At 42.6% G+C, this 23,600-nt stretch overlaps 1 long non-coding RNA gene across 1 annotated transcript in view; it reads right to left on the bottom strand.

The window, feature by feature from the left end:
- The window catches only part of LOC105451774, a 142,061-nt gene extending 125,162 nt beyond the window's left edge, over positions 1–16,899 (bottom strand). The window contains exon 1 of the long non-coding RNA XR_974623.1: positions 15,414–16,899. This is a non-coding gene — a long non-coding RNA (uncharacterized LOC105451774). The remainder of the gene's footprint in view (positions 1–15,413) is intronic.
- Between the last annotated feature and the right edge of the window lie 6,701 nt (positions 16,900–23,600).

Below are 23,600 nucleotides of genomic sequence, written 5' to 3'. Positions count from 1 at the left end.
AATTATAATGGCTTTTAAAGGAAGAAAATCAATATTTAACAGTGATTATATTTATTGCATACATATGATAAATGTAACCATAAAACAAAATACCAAGCTATTACTCACGGTTACACATAGCTACAACTTCAAATCATAGAGGTAGCGACAATGGAAGTTCGATTTATAAAATTGAACTTCGACTTGTAGAGGTCTGGCTACTTTAAATTTGACTTACAGAGGTAAAATATGTATCTAAATGTCTGACAAATAATTCGAGTTAAGGTAGGTTTTATTTCGATTTATAAAGGTTTTCCGCAGCGGAGCGGAAGAGGATGAATAAAATTTTTGTCTTATAAAGGTTTTCGAGTTGTAGAGGTTCGACTGTATTACAATATCCAGCTTCACACAAACTGCGCGCCGCAATTTTTGTCGATTCTCTCTCTCTCTCTCTCTCTCTCTCTCTCTCTCTCTCTCTCTCTTTCTCTTTCTCTCCGCCTCCTCGACTTCTTCGCCGATATAGCGCAATCCTCCCTCTCGCAATTTACGCCCCTGATGTTTACGACCACTCGTGATTGCGCGAAATTCGCGTTTCATCGCCGGTCTGATTAACCTTTAACGTCCGATCGTACGGCATATGCAGTGTTGTAGATCCACGAACTACCGTTTCGCCGAGTTTCATTAAACGTAAATTTCCTGATTTTGTGAATTATACTCTATGCTCATAAAATAAATTGGTATATATTGTTTCGACGTTTGTAAATAAAGGCATTCATCATTTCAAAACAGTTAAATAACTAATGATGCTTTCGTAGAATATTGTTTCTGAGGAGATTACTAATTGATAAAGCGAATAAATGCTTTATTAAAATATAGGAGGGCAAGTTTCCAAATGGAGAAAGAGAGAGAAAGAGTGGGAAAGAGAGAGAGAGAGAGAGAGAGCCCGCAAAATTCAACGAAAAAGGCACCTTGATATCCTCAGTAATTACGGAGAATTCTCGTGCGTCTCGGCGGCCGCAAAAAGATTCGCTCTTTACTTTACAAGATTAGCAAAAAAGCACTCGTACAGAATGAAATCCTCGCAATGTAAAAAAAATCAGCTTGCAGCGCTGCTGCGACCAAGTTCCGCAATGAAACTCGAGAGCAAGGAGTAGGATTCCCTACCGAGAGAGCGAGGAGGGATTTCCTAGCAGATATTCCCCGTACTCTTTACACGCGGCTCTCCGAGTCGAGGAGCCTGAGCTGAATGAGCGGAAAAAGAAGTTCCGACTCTTTTGCCGAGAACCAAGTTCGAAGCGCGCCCCATGAACCGTGGATACCGAAACGAAGTGACGCTAAACTAATTTCACCCGCTTCTGCTCGGAACGTTTTTCGACCCCCCGCCTTCGGCGCCTGGAACTAAACCCTCGTCGACAGCAGGGGGGGGGAGGAAAGTCGTGGTTGTGAAAAAAAACAACATCGTGGCTGCAGCCATGGATGAAAATCTCGCGACACAAAGGACGCACCTTCCATCCCGTCTCCCTTATTTCCCCCCCTCCCTCCCCTCGTACCTACCTCTTTCCGTTTTTCGTCTCTTTCGCTTTCTTCTGCTTCTTCCATCTGGCGTCACAACATTTTTCCTTCCCTTTCTCCCCCCCCCCCCTCCTCATCTGCCGCACTAATTGACGTTTCGCTGGCGTGCACTTCTGCAAGGCAACTACTCCCTTCGGAGCCAGGCCGCGAGCTCTCTTTGTTATCCTAATCACGAGAGCGATGTCGTTAGCCAGCGCTTCCCGCATGTGCGCGCGTACGCCGCACGCGCAGACCGCTTTTATTTGCGAGCTAATTTATTATGCTAATTACTTCTCCGAGTGCGCTCCACGCGCGCGAGTCGACTCGCGTGCTCGTTTCCAAGAACGGAGCGCGCGCGCCGCGCGAACCTAGTTTTCGTACAATTTGTCCCTCTTACGTTTCTTTCCTTTCTACCCTCCTCTTTCTCCTGCACGCGCACGTGGTTTCCCTGCTCTCTTGGGTTTTTTTTTTAATCATGCGACGAGTTTAAAGAAGAGCACGGGTACACCCGTGCGTGCCGCAAAAAGAGGGCAATCGATTGGCCTGATTGCAATTGTACTCAACGAGCGTTTTACTCGAATTCTCACTGATGCGCGCGTTTGTTATCTGCCCTTTCGTGTGATCAATAGAGAAATTATTGTTAACAAAAAAACTATTGTTATGATACCAGTTACGTAAACTTCTATATAAATAATTGATAATTTTTATCGTCGTTACACCTGAGATTTTTCGAGATTACTTCAACCAACCGTACATGTTTCGATCGAGGAAAGAATGATTTCCCGAGATATCGCAAAGAAAAACAATGAGGTCGAAGCGCTGGATGTCCTGGTTTATTTAGAATACATCTATCTGTGTCTTTTGTTCATTTTAATCAAGCCTACCATTTATGCAAGCCCGGGGAACTATACGCTCGTAGAAATTTAATGGAAATCCATTCTGCCACAGATTGGGAGCTTTCGATTGGATGATATTCCATTTTGTTTTATCACAAAGAGATAGTGTTCTATGCACAAACATTAATCATTCCCTTTGATATTCTGCTACGCGCAACATATATACATTCGATTACATCACCATTGTCAAAACAAAGCTAGAAATGACGAATTCCTATTAAATTAAATATTTTAACACGCGTAAATAGCCTAAGTTAATATATTTGCCATAACGTGCGGCGCAATCTCTATCGTTAACTTTGTTATCTGATGGGCTTGATTAAAGGCAAGCGCAATATAATGCCGGTCGTAATAATTCAATTACAATTTATAGTACCACTGCGCATTGCCCATTACCGGTAAACAATTTATTTGCAGCTGCAGCTCATACATCTGTGCATAAATTACGCTCGTTGTAATTATTGACAACTCACCTGCAGCATCGGAAAATACCATATTAAAGAAGATATCGGTTTCGTATATAATTTTAGGACATATAATAATACACAAATTAATTAATATAATTCGGAATATCGAAATCAGAAATTATAGCTCTGGATGTTTAAACATTAATTTGTATTCGTATTAATGTTTAAATATGTAGAATGATTAAATGTTAATTCGCAATATGTTGAATGCTTGAACATTAATTCATATTCGCGAGTAACGACGGCTTGATTAAAACCGCCGTCAAAGAAAATGCTCGGACAGATATGTTCGGAGAAAAAAAATTACGGGAAAATAATTTTTTTTTGTTTTTTTTCCACAAAGAGACCCATTAAAACCCTATAGATATTATCGAATAGTATGGCATTCAAATTCGCGACTTGCGAAATAGATTACGTGCCGTGATGTTGAACACGATGACATCGTCACGAAAGTTATTGTCACGACATAGCTCTGTGTACTATAAACAGAACAAGTTTAAAATGACCCGAGCGTAAACGTTTCCATGCATTCTATTGTATTTTCACATAACACAGCGCTAATCTACACTATATGACGAGCGAGACGCCGCAATTCGTTATCAGCTATACATTATACATTTACATAGGTTTTATCGCCGATTTGCATATTTTGACGCGTATTACGCGATAATTTTATATTTAAAGTACTGCAAGATCTTTGTACTGCAATAATTTATCTCCACTATGTCTGTACTGTAAAATGATAATAAAGTTCATTGTAAGCACGCAAACGCGCGCGCGCGCGCGCGCGATAGGGAGAGAGAAAAGCTGATCCTTCTCATTTTATAAAATTAATTAATTCCGCAGATTGTGCTCCGTACTTTATTGACCTTTCGCATCTGAAACCGGGACGCTTGAAGGTGTTGACATAACGCTCCGAATAATGCGCGAGCCGTTTATTTTGAAAGTAAACCAGTTTCGAGACATCATGAATTTGAATGAGATGCGAACATGAACCGACGTGCTAGATATGGTGCGATGAGTTTAACGAGATTTCCGACAAGCGGGTTTACCACAGCCCCGAAATAAATCAGGTTCATATCATTTTGATCCGCGACTGCATCTGCGAGCGAGAGAAAAAAAAGAGAGAGAGAGAAACGACATCTTGGCGAGCCTGGAGAATTCTCGGAGGAACGATATTCTCTGCAGACTCGTCTGCATCATACACGGTGTCTCGATTATCTGCAAATCTCGCGAGAGATTTACACGGCAGTTCAACGTTTCTCCGCGGGTGTGCCCATCCCTCGTCTCTCGCTCTCATCTCTCGCCTCTCTCGTCTGAGTTTTTCTCTCCTTCCCCCCCCTCCCCCTTCCTTCGTCTACGGCGCAGCCGTTGTTCGCGGTGGCGGAACCGATCGGGAAAATCACACGAATCCGAGAAGGGGCGAAATTGACTCCAGATGCGATGCCGCGCGGAGACGAGAATGCAGCCGGGGAAAGAAGAAACGCGCAGGCAGGCTCGGAAAGCCGGGGGAGAGAAGAGGGTTAAAGAGGGTAAGGTCGTGTCGGGTTATTGAGAGGTGCGCGCCATTATCGTTCGCCGTTCCCGTTGCAAAAAGTTCCGGATCCCGGGGACGAGTGCGCCGGAACGAGGAGTACGCGTTTCTCGAATACGTGCCTCGATCCACGATCATCCGACGCCGAGGACAACGAAATGTCTGGCCGAGAGGAATTTTCGAGAAGTTAAAATGCCGGCGAGGGGGAGGGGCGCCGCTGCTAACGCGAGCTGTAAACTATACGGAAAACGTGAGTTCACGGAATTTATGGCACGAAATTTCGACGATTATCATGTTTTTATTTCCAGACGTACGGCCGAAATTCGCGTTTAAACTATGACGCGGGGAGCAAAAAAATTTACGGGACGTCGCCCGTGAGTCCCGCCGCCGCCGCGCCGTTGCCGTTCTGACAACGGCGAGATTGAAAAGGTGTATCCCAGTGTCGCGCACGTAAAACGACGAATCAGCGGAATACTTTGTGTGATAAATGAACAATGCGGCTTCAAAGCGAAATCTGCCGACGAAAAGCGCAGTTGGGATTCGCGAGCGAGATCCAGCGAATGGTTTTATTTAAACGAAAAATTGCGAGTTTCTTTCCACCGTTACATCTGCACGTTTTTTCCAAGCGTCATTCATAATACACAGTATAATAGCGATACACCGTAAACGATAATTGGCTAAAAAGATTAAGAATAGAAGATTCCGAATAAATAATTTATATGCCGCTCTATAGTTTATGATCCTTTTATAAATTGCTTCTAGCAAGCTGAACGTTCGATAATCTTATCTAAAATAAACGATAATCGATACAACGCGCGCAATCCCTATTTATTTACCGGTATTCGCACCGCCGGATATTTCATGTCGTTACTTAACGTAAAGAGAAACGATGTTCGTGCAATACTATTAAATTTATGAACAGGAAGTTACACGGTCGGAAGGTACACGCCGGCGTCGTCGTCCCTCTAACAAGTGCACTATCACCTGCTGCGTGGATGTGTTAGTAAGATCGACTTCTCAAGAGTGTCTTTCGTCTCCTTTCATCTCAACTTCCCTACTCAGTGGTCCAGTTCGCTCGAGACGGCAGAAAGAAACGAGGTGGTAATTTAAAAAGGCTTCTGATCTCCGGGAGTTTTCTCTCACCTGAACTCTGTCGTGCTTTCTTCGCGCGATCTATCTTTTAAAGATACGCAGTTAATAGATCGAAGATATTACGTTTAGCGTTTTAAATTATTTATCTACACTCAGGGAACTGTTTCGCTGTTCCAGCTAGAATTCTAAATATTTACACTTAAATTATATCGCTGTTTTTTGTATCTGCTAAAAAATTGTCTGTCATACGTAGAATTTATAGCAACAATATTCTAAGAATATATGCAAGAAAATATAGATTTCGTAACTAAATATGATTGGAGTTTGGATTGGAGTCTGGACTGATTAAATGTCATAGAGGAACTTTCTTGCTAAATTTAACAAATAGTTCAGATATAATTTCTGTCTCTGTTATCTATATTAAATACAAAACATATGTGGTATCGCAGTGCTTACTAATCATTTATCCATTTTAGCTAATTTTTCGTACCTAAATAATTGTCCCTATAATTGCAAGATTACTTTTTTCAGTGTAATGAGTTTAAAATATTACTAACACACAACAAGAATGCTCTTGAGAAAGAAAATTAAGTAAATTTCGAGACTGTCTCGTAAGCATCTATCTATTTAAAAGCGTGTGTAACGTGTTTTACGATCGTATTTTTAGTCGGTTGAATTACGAGATTATTTCAGCCGTCTGGCGGTCGAAAAAAAAGATCACGCGATGTACGGCGCGCGATTAAATTATTATTTACCAGCGAGCTGCGGGCATTAAAAGCTCATTTGCACGTGGCCGCATCGTGATACCCGACGGGCAAGCAGCCCGTGTTTCGAGGCAGACCGTGGGACCGCGTGGTTTTACCCGTTTCTTCTCCGACGCTCTTCTCACGTCCGGAGCTCTTTTCTTCGAGGCCGCGTTATTATTCTGAGCAAAGAAGCGTGAGATGAAGTGGAGATTAAGCTCGCAACCATCTCGGCTTAATTGGAACCACGAAAAAAAGCACGAAAAATTAATTAATAGACGCGGTGCGCCTCGACAATCATCGAAACGTTGCCTCCGCTCGCATCGTTGCGGCAACTCGCGTACCTACAGTTGCACGTTTGCGCTGGAATCTCTAAATATTCCATTCTAACCGCGCGCACCTGGCTTTTAATTTATTTTTCTCAATTAGAGCGGCTGTTGGCGGTTTTGTGTCTTTCCTTTTAATCGCGAGTTCTCTCCATTTTCACAAGGAACACGTCTCGACTATCGGCTGAATGGACCCCGTCGAAGCCGAGCTCGTTGTTTTTCATATTTTGCGAGCTTCGAGGCGGGCAATCCGACCCGATAATTATCGAAACTGACGGACGAGATATTTCAGATATCTGATAAGATCGATATTCCCATTTTTTCCCGACAAAACGTTTCATCGTGTAATTATTGACGTCTAACGATTCGCGTCTCGCTGCGACGTTTGCTGCAGCAGATCTTCATATACTACCATACTCATACTCTACAAATTATAATACGTTTAGACTTATAAAATAAAATCGCAAATTTCTCATTATACACGTATTTACCAAACGATATTCTGCACACTCAGGGAAATGTTTCGCTGTTCCAGCTAGAATTCTAAACATTACACTTAAATTATATCGCTGTTTTTTGAATCTACTAAAAAATTGTCTGTCATACGTAGAATTTATAGCAGCAATATTCTAACAATATATGCAAGAAAATATAAGTCTCATAACCAAATCTGTTTGGAGTCTGGATTGGAGTCTGGACTGATTAAACGTCATAGAGAAACTTTCTTGCTAAATTTGACAAACAGTTCAGATAAAATTTCTGTCTCTGTTATCTGTTAAATTAATTAAATGCAAAACATATGTGGTATCGCAGTGCTTACTAATCACTTATCCGTTTTAGCTAATTTTTCGTACCTAAATAATTCTCGCTATAATTGCAAGATTCCTTTTTTCAGTGTGTGCAGCGCAGCCTCTCTTCAAACTAAACTATTCAAAGCAGTGATAGTAGTATTTTGAAATGCCCGGCACATTCTCTATGAGTATTCACTTCCTTAATTTCCTTCATCGCTGCTTCTCTGTTGTGTTTCCCTTCTTTTTGTTCTTGGGATCAAAAGAGCGCGCGTCTATAGATTCGTATTTACCGACATCACCGCACCAGATAAGCACACACACACTCGCGCGGTAATCATCTACGTACGTTAACGAGCTGGTTATTTCCGCTGGCTCTGCAATTGAAATCTTTCATAATAATTTGCATAAGAAGGTGATGCATATGCATAAGTTCGCGTGTCACGATTTGCGAACAAATCTTTCCGACGCGGAAATCAGTTGTTATAAATACATGATCTGTGTATTATTGTGCGGAAATTTGCGCAAACATTAGAGGACCATTCAGACACGTGACGACCATTCGAAATAAATTCGTGCCCCAAGTTACGGTAGGAGTTACCCGTAAAATCGGTGGTACTCGAAATTTTCACTCCAAACACGCGACATAATATCATATCACTCGCCGGAGGCGACGCGGCACGTAGGGAAACCGGGAACAAACGCGTCGCGCGCCGGTGAAGACTGAAGGGTGCTCGTTTTCCGTTGTTCGTCTCTCGGGAATAGGACCGGCGCACAAAGGAGGATTTATGAAAGTTGTTCCGCGTGATCGTTGAAGTCTCGCGTGGGATAATTGAAAAATTTCCTTTTTTTTTCTATAATAATTCTATTGAACTTAAAATAATCGTGTTGGGAATAGTAATAAAAACTAAAATCGACGAATCGTGTAACGGAAAGACGAACGTCACGCTGTTTCTATTCATTGCGAACGATACAAAATATACGATAATGCGTTTCGGACAGACCCGGGATGCCTGTAGTTACTTCTTTGTCAAATCCAGTTCTTCAAGATTTAGTTGACAAATTTTTTTTTGCCCACAGACGCCTTCCAGGCGCCTCTGCGCGCGAAAAAAACCTCTCTTCCACGTACTGGTGGGCGCTTCTTCTTTCCGCGGATGACACTGACGAATGTCTGCCGTCGCCGGCGGAATTATCTGACGCTCGCTTCTCGCCGAGAGAGAAACGGATTCACAAGGGCCACCTGATGTTTTCCGTTCCGCGGCGGTGCAAGGTGATACGAACGAGCGGAATATTCGATATCACTTCGCCCGCACGACGCGCGGGCGCCGCGTCTCAATCCATTATAATTATATCAGAGGGATGGGCACACACGAAGGGGAGAGGGGGGGGGGAAGGGGAAGCGACCGAGGGGTGGCGTAAGACGCGTTGCGGGGGTGGCGTGGGGAACGAAAAGGGAAAGGTGAGAGGGGAAAAAAGATTAATAGCTCGCAACAGCCGTGGTTGTTGCAGCTAACGATGACAGAATGAAAAATAAGTGTCGGATAACAGCGAGTGTTTCTAATGTAATAAATAGGCTGGAATTAATGCGCGATTTTTCATCGGCCGTTATCGAGTCGTGTATATCCCCGCACTGCAATTTTGCGCATAAGGGAATCCCGTGTAACGGCGATTAATGATATCGTACGCGCGAATAAACGATTCCTCGCGCGTAACGCTTCACTATTGTGTTTATTACCTCGTGCAAACGCATTCGATAAATCGGCATATTGTCACGAGTGCGGAAAATACGGGATCGTGTGTGGGAATGGCTATTTCTTTCCGATTTAGATGGAAAATGAAACTTTTTGACTCTTGAGAGATAAAATTGAAGAAAATAAAACAGCAATATTTTTTTTATTAATTCCTCGGAGAATATCTTAATTTGCTTGCTAATATAATTGTACGTTTGAGAGAAAGCTTAATTCCGCAAAGATCTCCTTTCCCATTCGAATTAAAACGTTCCTCAGGCTACGACGATTGAAATTGAAATATCAGAATTGATATGTACCTGCAATTTGCAGTTTCTCGTAATATTAATAATAAGCATTAATAAGCATCATCGTGACGATGAGCGCGACCAGCCTCGTAAAGATAGCGTTTTACCTTCACCGAGACGGAGCTGAAGCTTTTCAATTGAATTAGAGATATCAATCTTAATGGCGGAGATACCGGCAGAATACCGGGGTATAGAGAGAAAATGAAACTTACACAAGCGCCGCGTACGTTACCTGAGCGGCGTGACGGCCGAGTTCGCAGGATCGCGCGTTGCTGCACGGCGAAATATTCGTTTGCCTGAGAAACGTAATTTGCGCGAATGAAATTTGTACGGCAAAATCTCCTGTACGTGTGCGAGCAGAGCGAGCGAGCGAGCGACCGCGATCTCTCTGCAGGCGCCAACCGGTTAACTGGAAAGTTCAACACGATGATGCTGGTTTAATACCGCGGCTTTCGAGGAAGTCCCCCCCCCGCGTGTACCGGGGGATCGCGTTATTGTGTGCGGATCGCGATTTCGTCTAATGCATGCGCAGAACGAAATTCAAACGGGAGCGGTGTGCCCCCGTCCCGATAACATCGACGACGAGTGTCGACGAGTCGACGGCGGACGGCGCACCTTATCGCGTAAACGCTAACTAGTTCATTATAAGGGCCGCACGTCTCCTAATTAAGACGGCTATATACCTCCGTCCTCCATCTGTCCCCCTCACGCTAACGTGTCGCCACGCCGTCTTCGTATAAACGTCGAATTAATACGAGCCTCGCTTTTGTACGTGGCGCACGGCGTTCGCGCGAACCTCTACACTTACGCTAATATAGCCACGGTTAAATTCATGCGAATAATGGGGGCCACTCCGCTAAATGGATACAGGGATTTGTGCGGTGCGCGCGCGAGGGGATGAGAGAACGTCTTCACCCGTGCCAATTCCGCACGTCAGGCGACGGCGTGTGGATCTCCTCTCCTTCGCGTGTATATATATATATATGTCTGCAGTGGTATTCAGAGTAGTGTATACAGCGCGGTATACACTGTGCGCGACACGTATGCAATTCGCGGGGAAACAAGAGTGCTTAACGTTCGACGAGACGCGCGACTTAATGAAGCACGAGCGAAATGTTTAACCGCGCGCGCGCGAGCTTTCCCCCGTAAAAAGCCTTTTTTTTTAAACGGTCCTCTTTCGTGCACGTCTAATTCGATTTTCACGCAATGACACCTCGCGATTGACAAATGCACGCCACGGCCCGGGAGTAAATGGAGCAGTTAATTTGGAGGCGGTTAACTTGCTAGCACACTGCAAATTTGCTAAGGTATATATGTTTACACTTTGCTCATTCGACTCGCGAATAATTAAATGTCCCGCGTGACACAAGTGCATTCATCAAATGCTCGATGAAAATCGTTTCTGGAGGACTGGTGTGGAATGCGGTGATACAAAACGTAGATATTTCTCTTGAGAAGGGTCGCATCCGAGCCCGTAGAATCCTCGCTAGATCACAGCTAGAATGTGCTCGTTTTCTGTCACGTATAAAACGGAAACTGACATACTATTACCCAGTGCATTCTATCATCTTCTCGATGTCAGAATAGTTGACGGTTTATATTTCATGAGTAACTTCCACGTATACGTATATCCCTATAGACGCAAGCCGAAAGGCAATAATATATATATATAACGTTATGATTATTAAAACTTTAGTACAATAATCTTGTTGGACGCGAACAAGCACGCCATTAGTACATAGTTTACTTTAACGTCTCGGCACTTATTATCTTTATCTTTGATCTACGTAGGAATGAATTTCTGGAAAAAGCGTTTCAACAATTTTCGAGCGCTCGCTGCGAGCCGAGCCGAGCGCAGGCAATCTTGCGTGTCGCGAAAATGTCATGTATTTGAGAATGCATGCTCGGCACGCGTACGGCATTTGGGAAACGCGACCGTGTAATCACACGGTTACCGGGCAAGCATCAACTCGTAAAATCTCGAACGACGGGATGAACGCCGGGAGGGAATGGGGCGACGGGAGCAGGACGATCGGGCACACGTATGCGACGCGTATAATGCATGCATCACGTAGGCGAGCAAGAGAGCAGGCGAGAGATGGATGAACCTGGTGGCCGGGTCAGGCTGTGATGCCTGTGATGCACAAAGGGTAAAGTAACTTGATACACACAAGTCGAGTCTTGATATGCAAAGCGCGTGTGCGACCGTGGCGCGTATATCCGGCGCCACGGCTTGAAAATCCTACGACGACGACGACGACGACGTCAAGAATCGCGCGCCGGCTTGGAAACGTTACTCACGACGTCGGGAACCGCGCCGCTTAATAGCGTTATTTTTTTATTCCGCGGCAAAGTAACGGGGCTCCCTTCCGCGCGCTGCACGTGCCGCATTTACTTACGATTGTAACAAGTTGCCGCGCACCACGCGGAGAAGTCGGTTTTACTATTTCGTATAGCGAGTTATGATAGCGAACGCTGCAAATTCACAAAGAGGCAAACGATGTTTCCGAAGCAGAATTACAATTGATGGTTATAGCGTATAAGCAGTTACTATAGTTACTCTCTTATTTATAATATATTCAAAACTTGGTAATATAATCGTAATCATAGCAATAAATAATAATAAAAGTAATCGCAGTCCTTTTAATTAGTGGCGTGCGTACGATATAAGTGTCTCCACGATTCGAAGAAATTTACGACAGACCGGAAAAATCTAATTCAACTACCTTGAACCCCGGATTTCCCGTGCACTTTTCTCTCGCTGTTTCACAGTAATGTCACACTTTATTGTGCATTATAATTGGCAAGGATACGTTGCGAAGGTTACAGTCAAGCCTTTAGCCGGGAGTCAGACGTGGTTTATGCGCTACTAAACCTGGCTCATTAAAATTTTTAAGTCGCGGACCGCGAGACTTTTACAATCCTGTTTAGATCCCGCAGCACATCAAGATGTAACATTCTTTTTATCGTGAAAGCTGCTCGACGTGATAGAAATAATTGAGTAATAAATTATTTTTTTTTATCTGTGTAGAATTCTTCCGCTCGCACGTAATACTCTAGCTATAAAGTTCCATTTCCACAAAAGAATATGTCGAATGAATATTCTTATTTTAATTTTTCTTTAAAATATTTTCATGATAGATCAAGTTTTCTTTAAAAATTAAATACGTAAAATTAAATTTTTAAATATATATTATAAAGACAGAGATAGAAAGAAGGAAGGGGGAAGGGAGGGAGGGGAGAGGAGAGAGAGAGAGAGAGAGAGAGAGAGAGAGAGAGAGAGAGATGGGAGAGAGCAAAAGGGGAGAACGGAGACAGAACGAGGGTGGTGGAGGAGGGGTTGAAACGCGTAGGGACACCAGAGCCATAAGAGGGTTGATGGCGGCCGGGGTTGGCCCCAGTAGCACAGTCGCGCGCCAAACACCCGTAAGAAAGCACGTAGCTGGTGGTTCGAACGCTCTCTCGCGCAACCTGCGCTCCACGTCGACGGACGGATTTCTCTTTTTTTTTTCAACGACGACGAGTTCGAGGGTTCGGGCCGCTGACCCGTCGCCTCCGTCGCCGCGCACCTTCGCGCCCGCACCCGAGGGGGTTGACACTACCTGTGGACTATCGTTGGGGCCGGTGACTCGAGACCTCAAGCGGGGGTTTTTTTTTCTCTCCTGAAAAGACTAAAGTCTCGCCGTGGTTGGAGCGCTCGAGACGATCGAAGTGGAAGGGTGGATTTAGCAGGTAAACAGCAATCTATTATTAGATGTTAATCACTGGTAAACACAAAGACATCAACCTCGGGTGGCTGGTGGAACGCTATGGCACAGCTGCTGAGAACCTTTGTCTGGTTGTCAGCTGTCTTGATAAGTGTAATTTCGGATTGTCCGTTTGTCGATCGGGTTAAACATTGTTGTTTCAGTGGCACTTTTATTTGTACTATTAATTGCATGGTATAATTATTTCGCCCAAAAAAAGGAAAATTACTGCGAGGCAATGATTTAATTAAGAAATGAAAATTGCACGAGGTTTTACGTTATACGCAGTACATTTCATATAGAAAAGATATTCTAGTAAATTCCTGCCTATATCCGAAAGATAGTTGTATTCGGGTTGACGAAGATTAGGATTTACACTTATAAACGGTGCCGAGAGAGTATCAGTGCATTCACCATTGAGCACGAGACGATCGTGCTCGTCGCGTATTTCGCGCTGTCGGCGATGTTTATGCCCGCGTTTCGCGAGCTGCGTTACATTTTGCGTTTACTGGGCGCCCTGACATAATGCAAAAGTTTCCGAACGGCGCCAGATGCGACTCCGTCCGCGAGCGAGAGATACGCGCGCTTGTGTGTCGCGCTCGTTACCGAGAAAGTAGTCTAATTTACCAGAGTGTCTCGTCCGACACAAATTCTGGGAGACCTATCCCCCTGTAGGCTCCATCCTCGCAAACGACGACGCACAAATGCTTCCTGATTAGTGGAAACTTTCGAAAATCCCCTGTCTCGAAATTTATTTCAATCCTCCTCGCGGTGCGGCGGGACAAAATATTATGTCGCGACATAGAGATCCGTAAATAACATTCGAGAACAAACTTGTTCTTACGGATATATCACCATAATTTGAAAAATAATTACATATCCAATAATTGAGATTAATTTAATTTTTAAACATCGGAAAATATCAAATATCATTTTTTAAATTAGCGGATACTTTCAGTTATCGATATTTATCAGTTTTAAAATATATACATATTTTAACGCATGAGTATATATTTATATAAAAATGAGCCATATTATATAAACAATTATAAGCGCTATCTCGAGAGAATTAATCTATAATGACTTAAAAGAGCGGATAGTAAAAGCTGTTTGAATTAATATAAAAAAATGTAGCATTTCATATACGTTAGTAATAGCTGCTCGCACCTTTATGACGATGATTGTGTAATTATGTCAAACGGATCACGCGATGGAGCTCCGGCTCGATCTCGTCCATTATCGCGAAACAAAGTAGCCGAGCGAGCTCATTATGCTGCGCGCTGATCGGACGTGTTGCACAAGTGCAACTAGACGCAATATTGTGCCGAACTGGCAGCGGGTACACGACAATTTGCCTGACGATTCATCGCTTAAGCGTCGTGAGATTAACGCGCTGCACGTGCTGGCAAACGCTGCAAAATTGAATCTTCACAGCACGTTGCAGACTTCTCTCTCTCCCTCCCGCTCCCTCTCTCTCTCTCTCTCTCTCTCATCGATAAATAAACATTTTTATAATTTCTGCATTTAGAATTGAACAGAATAAGTTTTAAAAGTAATGATTAAATTTGCTTTTCATTTCTCTCGTGAAAAGCGCCAGTTTCCATTGGTCGAACAGCATAAAAAAAAACATAAAAAAGTAAAAAAGATATTCATGAAAACTCGACAAAGTATAATCGTTTCATCAGTAAATGGTTATTTCACACAATGAAGGACATTGAGTGCCAGCTGTAATCAATCGAACGACAATTATTTCATGGCTAATGCCCGATGAACTCAAAAAAGCATATTATTAAACGAGAGGAGACCAGAAATAATCTGTGACACAATTCTGTAACGCTTTACATAGCGCTACAAATTCTATTTTCTTATGTCTATACGGAAGAGACCAATAACCTTGCTCCTCAAGATTGCATTTTATATATTCGATACCATAATCTTTCCATAAATGAATAGATTTCAATACATAACAAGATTATTTAGAAGGCCATTATTCTCGGCAATTGCAAATTTCTTTCGCCGCAATGTATCAATGAAAGCTTAAAAACGCCAGTAACGGTCTCACGATATCTAATCCTTAATGGTTATTAATCGAGCCTCCCCTAAGCTTTCCGTTCAATGGGAGATTTACGATGCGGTCTAGTCTGCTTTTTATCCCGTTTTGCGATAAATTCGCGATTAATAACGCGCGGCGGCATGATCAAGGCGAAAGGCTGAGGACCAGGCAGATTAACCAGTAGAATTCAAACATCGACTTACCAACGGTCAGAATCCTCCCTCCAGCTGAGTGTGGTGTGTAAATCCACGTCGACCGTTCGCAGCATCCGGTCCTCGTGCCCGGAATAATCTGTATTGTCCGAAACACGCTCCGCGCCGATTCACCCTCGCGAACGCGTCAACAGATGAGGGCCACCCTCGTATTGCATGTGCCCACACTCGCTCGTGCACGAAGTCAAGAGTCACGGGAAACGCACTGCTGGACCGCGTGAAAAGCGCGAGTTTAACTCTACGCGGGATTAATTCGCGACACCTCGAGTCACATCCGACGAGAAATTTCGATCGCGCCGGGACAAAATGCACCTGAGTCCGCGCCAGGACAAGCCCAATCTGTCCAGTAATACGTTGAACGGCCCGATAACAGAGCGATAATCGAAGGAATGTTCATTTCTGCAGGTCACTATAACTCCTGTTATGTTACATACGAGAACACGCTCGGAAACTGGGAACGATCAATCATTACGTGTGATGTAGTTATTAAAGGCGCGACTGAACACGAGATACGAAACTACGATCGGACGATTCCTATAAATTATCGACAGCCGGACGAAGTTTGGCCGACATCGACCGGCGATGATAACGCTCTAATGATTTCTCCAGTTCCCGTGCAAACTCTCACGCTCACGGAAAAGTCCAGGAAAGTTTCGCGACGGCGGGAAAGAAGGGAGGGAGAGAGAAAGAGAGAGAGTGACGAAGTACACCGGTTTCGACCATAAAGCATTCTCGACGAAATCTCGCTATCCTAAGATAACCGCCGTCGTCGGCGATGATAATCGAACGACAACGACGACGACGACGAGGATGAGTGCGAGACAAGTTTCAGTTCGCACGTATAAGCATCAAACTTTCCGATGAATAATCCCCGTAGTCGGTTGCTCGTGCCCCTGTATCCCGAGGAGGGGTCCCCGAGAGCGAGATCCGTGATTCCGCGATCGCGTCTGGGTGAACATTCCGCTACCGATTTACCCCGAAATTTGATCCCGGCACGTTCATTTCCGCACGATTATCGACTACGTACGCGTGCGGTTCTCTCCGTACCCGGTAATCACCAACTTCCCAACGATTCACCGGTCAAATCACCGAGGACACTCTCGACTATCTCGCATCGCCCCCGATAGCTATATCGGTGTTCGAGGAAAGCGTGTCCAATATTTAACACTGTGGAGTAGGTCACGATTATTACGTCGGACTTACGCAGGCGAAGAACATCGTTCTATACGCGCATTAATCCTGAAGGATCTTGACGCTATTGAACTTGGTAACTTATTTTCGACGAAAAGTTGGACGAAAGATACGTTGGAGAATTTTTTTGCCACGATTTTCCGCGCCGGTCGGCGAGGAGTCGCTGTCAAGGAATATTATGTCGTAACGTGCTGGCAGAGTCACGCGCGGATAGCACGTGACGCCCGTGTGTGACGTTGTCGTGACGGCGAGAGACGAGGGAGACGTAGAGTCTACGTTACCCCTGTAGGCACGCGGGGCGCCCGACGTCTGGTCGGGTCTGTGTACCGGGGTGCTACTGGGGATAGCCGTATGCTTGTTTTTGCAGAGCTACGCGGCGAGAGAGTGAGACTGGGAGCATAGTGGGAGGATACAGGGTGAGAGAGGGTTGACGAGCGAGAGAGAGAGAGAGAGAGAGAGAGAGAGGAGACGCGGAGGATGAGAGGGAGGTACGAGACTGGTCGAAGCGAGACAGGCAATTTGGTGGAGTGGATGAACGAGGACGGCGGTAATAGTGGAGCGGAAGAGCACGAGAGGGTTGACAGGAGGATGGAGCAAGTGGGAACGGACGGAAGAGGAGAAAGAGAGAGAAAGAGAGGGACCAATCTCCGTCGGGCGGACTCGGCTGGCCTCGACGACGAGCGACGTCGCGACGGCGCAGCAGTCACCAGGACTACCATCCCTCTCTTCTATACATTCTCTCCCTCCCGTCGCGAGATGGGCGACCCTCCACGCCACCATCCACCTCATGCTGCTTGCCGACCCCGTACCCCGCACCTTTTCCAGGGCCACGGATCGATCCCGACGTCCGTCCGTGCATCCGTACGTACATCCGTCCGTAAACTTGCCGCCACGGCCGTTATGCCGGTACATCCGCGATCAGCCAAGACGTATGTACGAGTGTCTACGTGCGTGACAAGACGCGTGCAAGTCTCATCGTCAGGTACGCGTGTCAAATTTGCGACATCGAGTCGACAGGATCTCGCGGATCTCTGTGAAAATCTCTGAGAGAGAGAGAGAGAGAGAGAGACAGAGAGAGAGAGAGACAGAGAGAAGTGCACTCGATTGTAGGACGTGTCGTTTCATTTCGCTCAAGATAAAAGTTGGCCGTGGACCGCGTGTATGCGTATGTTATTATTGCTAAAGGCGCATGTCCAATTCGTATAGCGTCTATTCATGCCTACACTGTAGATCGTGAAAGTAGTTTAATCTGTCTCGCGGATTCTTTTTCCTCGAGTACCTCGTTACGCGGTGATTAACGGGATTCCGGGAGGATGGGCTAAGCCGCGAAGTTAGCTTGAAAAGTTAACGAACATTATTTCGAACGGTACGGACTACAATTGTAAGTTACGACGAGAACACGTATGCACGTTCGCCAAGTTCGTCTTTCGTATGTTTGGTTCTTGACAATTCGCACAGTAGTATATCGCAGCCGGCCGAGTCTCGTGTTGGTGCGAACTTACACAACAGCCATATGCGCGCTTATCTGCTGACATTTCGTTTTAGTGGCGTGCACTAAACTCGCTCGCGCACGCACGTTGAATTTCGTAGCTAGTAGTACACTTGCAATTTCTCATGATGCAAGAGTATGCCGCTAGTAAGATCGGAGGTTTACTTTACCATTAAGAGAAACGGTTTTTCACTTTACAAAGTGATAAACGAGTCAGTGCGAATAGCTTCCTCTCTCAAGCTTGCCAGGGCAATCCATTACGCGGAAAACTGATATATTTGACACAAGATAAAATATCCAACTTGAAAAGACTATATAATGTCAAAAATAAAAATTTCAAGAATGGCTATTGTCAAATGAAGACAGATTGTACCAGCGAGAATTATTTCACACCAACGAATACCTATATATGTATACTAATAGAGAATATATGTATATATATATATAATAATATACATATGTATATATAATAATAATTCTTAGTTCGTATAGTTATTCTTGAATTATATTCGTCAGAGATTGTCAAGTAATTGATACTCAAAATAAAGTTCCAAATTTCAAGGCATAAAGACGATTCATGTAACAATACTTTGATTAAAAATTAAAATAAATGAGATAGAAGTTGAGTAATTATATGCATTAAGTAACCATTAAAGTATTGTACGATTTTTATCTAACATCTCGAAATAATACATTTATGCGATAATATAAAATAAAATTAAGTTATTGATAAACTATGTAGGCTATAAAAAGATCAGGATAAAATTGGCGCATTATAGGATAAATGACTGATGGTCATTAGCATGTCTCTTATTAAATAAATTAATTGGTGGCATGTAATTAAAATAATTCATGTCTCTTTATTTGTTTTGTATTTGATAAGCATATTGAGTTTATTTATTTATATACTAATAATATGTGCGCATATTTAAAAAATCTTTATGATATTTTCTTGCACCAATTTTTATAATATTTAATCCTGGAAGACTGGGAGACTAAACGCAAGCCTCAAATTCCATTAAAAGAGTTTGGTAAAAGAAAAAAAAAATTATGCATTTAAATATTAATAAATTTTCTCTACTCTATATTTTACAAATATTAATTTATTAATATTTTATATATATAAATATTTTCTTTCGATCTGCGACGTTCGTAAAATACGTATATAAAAAAATTCCAATTTAAATTTAAAAGCTTTAGAGTTCTAAAAACATCATAATTAATTATAATTTAATTCTAATTCTCTTTTTTCTACTTTCTTATTTTCCTAATTAATTAACTCAACAAAAATTTAATTAATTATATAATGCATTAATTATATAATGCGTTTAGTACTAAAACCATTAATATTATTAACATATCTTTTTATAGTATGTATGCAATTCAGATTTTGTAAAACTCTTGCTTGTACATATACAAGAAAATGTGCTCTAGGATTAAATATTTTAATCCTTATCTGTTTTAGCCTATTCGTTTTAAAGCAACAAATCTATGAAATATCATATTTATCTATAATATTTTTTTGTTATACTCGTCAAAATTTAACTTAATATTTAGATATATCTAATGTATCTAATAATTTTTTTCATAAAAAATTCGTTACTTCAATATAAAATAAAAGATAATTTGAAACTCACGAGAACGATACGCTGCAACAGCGGAGTTATGAACTATGTTGGGAACTACGTTGAAACTGTAAAATACAAATATATTCAAGTTATTAAAACGTCCAGGATAATTAATGCTTTTTTCCTTATTTATTGCGCGCATTGAATTTTTTATTCATCTTTGAATAAATATTTAATATAATAATTACACATAATTTTTGCAATTCTTTTCTCCCTTTTTTGAATGCAATTCTCTATAATATTTCATGAAATTCTTACTTAAATATTCGAATAATTTGCGTCGTTCGAAACAATCTGCATATATATAGAGAAATAAATATCGCAAATAATAAATTGTATACACTCACTCTCATGGTTGCCTCCCTGGCCTTCTCCTCCTCTCAGATTCGTTGGCTGCAGTTAGCAAAACACTCGCGAAAATACAATTAATTATTGCGGTCGCACGAGACTTTGTGCGGCACTCCCGAAGCGGCTGTAACAATATACCGAATACGACGATCGCGCGAGACTTTGTGCGGCACTCCCGAAACGGTTGTAATAATAAGACGATCGCGCGAGACTTTGTACGGCACTCCCGAAACGATTGTAACAATACGACTATTGCACGAGACTTTGTACGGCACTCCCGATCGCGCGCGCGCGCGCTTGGGAATTTAGCTCCTCCTTTGGAATAAATCCTTCAGGTATCTCCAGAATCCTCCCATCATGTCGAGTATCCATGGCAGAGAATCATCTACAAAGAGACGCAATATTAATAGGCTTCAAGAAACGATCTTCAAATGCCGTGTATATCAGTCAATTCGATGCTATTACGAAATGTATTCAACTGTAAAATGCATATGCATCTATTACTCTAGAGTTCTCAGTTTAAAAGTAGCGGGCAAATTATTTTCAACTTGATGAGAAGCGCGATACAAAATGTATTCCGATTAGCGAGCAACATTAAGGCGGAATCGTCATAAATACGAAACAACAATTTATAATCTTCGTTCTCCCTCGCTTCGATTTTCTTCTATTTCGAACGACTAATTCAGATGAAATATCCATCTCGACAAGCAATCATCGCTTCGATGCAATCGGAAATTAAAATAGTCGATTGTATCACACAAATTAATTGATCACACGAATGGATAATTATTCGTACAAAATAATCGCGATAAAAAAATAATCATAATATTAATAATATTATTAATAAAAATTGATTTCCATGAATATTTTACCAATCAAAACGAGGGTAAATTTTATTTCTTAAATAAATTTAACGATATAAAATTTAACGATTCATACCAAATTTAAAAAAAAAAGATAATTTTAGACGATAGAAATATGTGTCGTTTTATTTTATTAATATGTGACATCAAAAATTTATACGTAAAATATATCATTCAATATTATTTTTCAAAATACGAAAATATAATTTTTTAGAATTTTTATTTCAACGTTTTATAAATTCTTTCTTAAATCTCAAGTCAGATCTTTTCCACAAATATAACTGTTTTTTTTAAATCGTCTCTGAAATACATTATAAAGTAATGTACAATATTTTTCGATTCAACACTCGATTGATACGAGATTAAAAAATGATTAATGTACACTTATACCTATATAATATATCCCGTTTCAAGAATCGATTATTGAAGCATGAGAGATAGAACTCAAGCCATGTCTCAAGACAAACTCCATCTCAGTTCTTCAGCTGAATTACAATGACATTACGAATATCAAATTGACTCTCAAGATCCATTTATTGTATCGCGTCTCAAGCCTGAGTCACTGAACCTGAGTTCTTCAACGGAAAGACAGCTATAAATACAGATTTTATTAATTTTAATTGTAAGCTCGTCAACGTTAACTTTTTAATATTCGACACGATCCCGTTAATCTTATTCGCATTATATGCCAATTGCGTATGCGAATTCCAAGCTGCGGTAGAATCTTACGTATGTTACAAGTTTACAACCTGATATCGTAACGATACGGAGAGCGTGCGTTGCACGTATCCCTGTTAGCCAGTTTGGTATTTGTGTGTACCAACGTAACTTAGCAAATACGCCCGCTCGTGTGTACCGTCGCTCGTGTGCGCCATCCGCGTTAAATTCATGGGAACATATGGGCCGTGTATAATCATTGCGATCCTAAAAGATCCACGGAGGAAAAGCGTATATAAGTCTACGCACGCACGCACTTCGGCGCGCCGCGTAACGCGTGTAACGTCGTAAAGTCGCAACGGCATGCAAATGCGGCACGGAACTGCGCGTCTGCAAGCTCATCTCCGACCGCATCTAACTCGCGTGCCGAATTGTTCTCCGTTGTCTGATACGCTCAGACACGGGACTAAATCCACGTATACAAACGCATACGCACGCACGCACGCACGCACGCATGCACGCGCATACACACGCATACACACGCACACACACGCGCGCGATCGCGAGCGCACACGTGATCTATGTGCGTACGTTGTTTCCGTGATTCTCGATTTACACGACACGCTGGTAACACCGTATGCATATACTCCGAACAGACGCGATTTGCACGCGTGTGTTGCGGTTAATGTAACTCTTTTGGGCGCGCGCGCGCGCGCACGCACGCGCGCGCCCATCGCATCGCACGTCAGCTTAGGGATCGCCGTGTTACCGGACGGACCTTATCAATTTGCTCTCTCTTTTTGCAAATGGAGCACCCGCCGCGGATAATTAATTAACCGTACTTCGGTATACAGTTGGCGTATGCGCCGAGCGAGCGCGCGGTACATTATCGCGCAGACAGATATTACAGTGGCGTTTTGTCCCCACGTTTCATATATCTCACGGTGCCGCGGATAAAAACGGGCGCGCGCGCGGTCCACGAATCTCCGCGCGATCGCTACTATTGCCAAGGAATGCCGGGCGAGTAAAAAATTTTCATCAATTAAACTGCGTTGCGAGGAAGCTTTACGAATAGCGAAACGCGACCTCCCTCACCTTATCGAAATTTACAAATCGAAATTTAAGCAGAATTTTCTATTACACGAGTTTCGGTCGTATTAAAAGTTTGGATTATGGGAAAAGCTTTTTAACGCGGAATGGAAATATGTTTCGCCCATTAACGTAATCCTGAATTTTTTTTTTGCGCGCGAAAATTCGCACCGATAATGAAAATTATTTTAAAAAGTGCCATTGAATTTTTCCTCTCCCTGGTGCAAAAAGCACCAAAATGCATATGTACTTTGAAAAATTAATTTTTTTTTACACGCTTTTCAACGAGACCGTTACAAAATGTATATATGTGTTCGACAAAATGAGCGAATGGACGTGTTGCATGTGATAGAGAGTCCCAGAGCTTTTGCTTTATACGATAACTATAATTATTACGATAATAGGTAATAAATGATGGTAATTAATGGCCATGTCTAACTAACCACAAAGCGACATTAATTACCGTGATTAATGATGGCCCCACAATGAACGGGACGCCAAAAATTTTTCGACGCTATAACACGATAGGGTGTCCCACCCTATTAATTTTAATGATAGATTCTTTGACTAATTTGACCGTAATGCAATATATCCCATGTGTATACATCGAGCGTCTCTCGTGAATATATTCCAGGAGCGTGTTAGACGTTTATAAATTTCTCACGTATATATAACGATACTGCCCGCGCGCGCGCGCGCGTGCACTTACACGCACGCGTCTAAATTTCGCGAGACGAATACTCGTTTGCAACCTTTTACGAGGAGGTGACGAAGAGTTTTTGCTCGCGTAAAGTGCCGCCGAACGAGCCTTGCGTCGCGAGAAGTGGCGACACAAAGCCACAGACTCGTTCGCGCGGGACCGAACCGTTTCCCCGAGTGTGTTCAATAAAAGTGAAAATTGCTCCAAGTTTGA

Source organism: Wasmannia auropunctata, unplaced genomic scaffold (genome assembly GCF_000956235.1).
Source record: "Wasmannia auropunctata unplaced genomic scaffold, wasmannia.A_1.0 LD336044.1, whole genome shotgun sequence".
Classification (NCBI taxonomy): domain Eukaryota; kingdom Metazoa; phylum Arthropoda; class Insecta; order Hymenoptera; family Formicidae; genus Wasmannia; species Wasmannia auropunctata.
Note: the sequence above shows the minus strand (reverse complement) of the source record. Positions and strands in the feature narration are given on the sequence as shown.